Consider the following 2,271-nt stretch of genomic DNA (forward strand, 5'->3'; position numbering starts at 1 on the left):
AAAAGATAAACAACTTACAGAACATACTGCTCTTAGAAATGTTGTCACATTTGTGTAAAAACAACTTTACATTTTTTAATGGACAATAAATATCTTCTGTCTGACCTTAATGATCAGATAATTTTTAACAATCACACAATTTAATTTAGTGATTTGAGGAGGGGAATAATATCAACACAAACTTTTTTTAAATGAAAAACAGATTAACAGATATATTAATGATAGAATATATTATAGATCTGTGGTCCCAATACCTGATGATGACAAATTGTTCAGCAAAAGAACGTCTATATCATCTGATCTAAAACGATCAAAGTTACCTCTGGATCAACCCACAATAAACAGTTATTAAAATTGGTTTATCAGATAACCATTAAAAGTTAATGGATCAACAGTGAGATCTTAAAATAAGACCAAATCAAAATAATCCAATAGATTAAAAGTCCATTAATAACACTGGTTCATCAGAAGAACTATACATTTCCCATAACAGCTATAAATCGAAAGTAAAATGTAGCAAAAAATGCCTTAGCTGAAAGTGCAGTCATGCACTATAACATTTACATGGCAAAAAAGGAAATAATTTGGTTCATGCAACTTGCATCAAACTGCTTATGTCATTTCATAAAGAATATATATATCTCTTGCTTATAAAGCAAAGTAATAAAAATGCTTCATATCCAGAAGCAATTCTTCTTTACAAACAGAAGATCCAGTTCTTTTAAATTTGAACAAGTAGCTTAGTAATTCTTTAACCAATATGGTCTTTCTACTGATATATATGCATTATTATAGTTAAAAAAAGGTTGCAAACCAATCAGTGAAGCTTTATGCAATATGCATAAAATTATTTTCTATCTTAATATAAAAGAATCTGCAGCCATTTCCACTGGAAATGTAGACACACAAGAAAACAGACACATCATAGAAGCTCAGTTCAAACAGAAGGAAAAGTCCTCAACATCTCTCACACCAGTCATGTTTGACTGATGTTATCTCCTCATACATCCAAAACAAACTTCAGTCAGAAGGTTTCTACCAAGGTTTCCACAGAATTTTAGGATCTTCCTCCTCATCTTAGATGGTCTGAATGGTGGAGTTCAGAACAATGTTAGTTTTTCATCAAAACCAGCCTAAACACATAGAGGTTCTTCTCTGCTGCTGGTTCTGTTCCATCTTCTGTGTGAGGAAGCAAACTATCATCTCTAGGATGTCTGCTTTCTCCATCTCAGGGTCTGGCTGCTGTTTTAGGAGCTCTGGACCAAGGAGAGCCTTGATCTACCAATGGAGCTGTCAATTCTCTCAGTGTCGTTTCTCCACCAGAGGCTTTCTGAGCTGCAGGATCAAGAGGAAAGTCATTAGCAAAGTTATTACTGAATGTACTGTTTCTATTCATAGAAAAACATCTTAGAATAATAACAGGCTTTCTGAGAATCTAACTTACCTTATGGTTCAGAGTCAGATGCTTATGAGGGTTGGTCATTGCTGAAGTTACTGAAGGAGCCATGGTTGAGTCTCAGTCATGTTAAGGTCTCTGTAGAGAGAATCTGATCTCCACTGGCTTCATCCCTCCTATTTATAGCCCCACATCTCCATATAAATATGTGGGTTTTGGTCTGGACAAAGTTTCTCACAGTCTGAGCCAATCAGATGACTTTGTGACAACCAGGCGTGTGGAGCAGCAGCACGCTTCTATTCAGCCATTGTGGATAATTGTTAGGTCTCAAGGGAGCAGGTGGAGACCTGCTGGAGGATACAGACAACTACAGAGAGCCTTGGAAATGTGGGAATAGAAGAGCATGCAGATATCACATCAACCAAATAAATGGTCAAAAAATACCAAGATTTTCTACAAATGTATTTCCATGTCAATCTAATTTTATTCTAAACATCACTGGAAAATTGCAAACAGAGATGCAGATGTCCAGATGCAGGGGAGTCAGTCGGCACGTGGCAGTGTGAGGAGCTGGTTGATGTCAGTTTCCCACACTCTCTCCCCGTGCTGTGGTCAATGGAGCACAAAGGGGTTTCCAGAACAGATGCTGGCGGTGGGTTGCTTTGGAAACAATAAGTGACATCACCAACCATCTGGAGGGAAAGGACCCCATTCGTTGTCTCTAGGAATTTGAAAAACTTTAAAATCTATATAAAAGAGGAGTTTCATCAGAATCCAAAGTTGCCCTGATATATTCATTTAATTATAATACTGAATAACAGAGCATTATCTAATTACAGTTTTAATCAGATTTTTATTAAAGTGTGCCACACCTC

The sequence above is a fragment of the Cyprinodon variegatus genome, unplaced genomic scaffold (assembly GCF_000732505.1).
Source record: "Cyprinodon variegatus isolate N-32 unplaced genomic scaffold, C_variegatus-1.0 Scaffold411, whole genome shotgun sequence".
Taxonomy (NCBI): domain Eukaryota; kingdom Metazoa; phylum Chordata; class Actinopteri; order Cyprinodontiformes; family Cyprinodontidae; genus Cyprinodon; species Cyprinodon variegatus.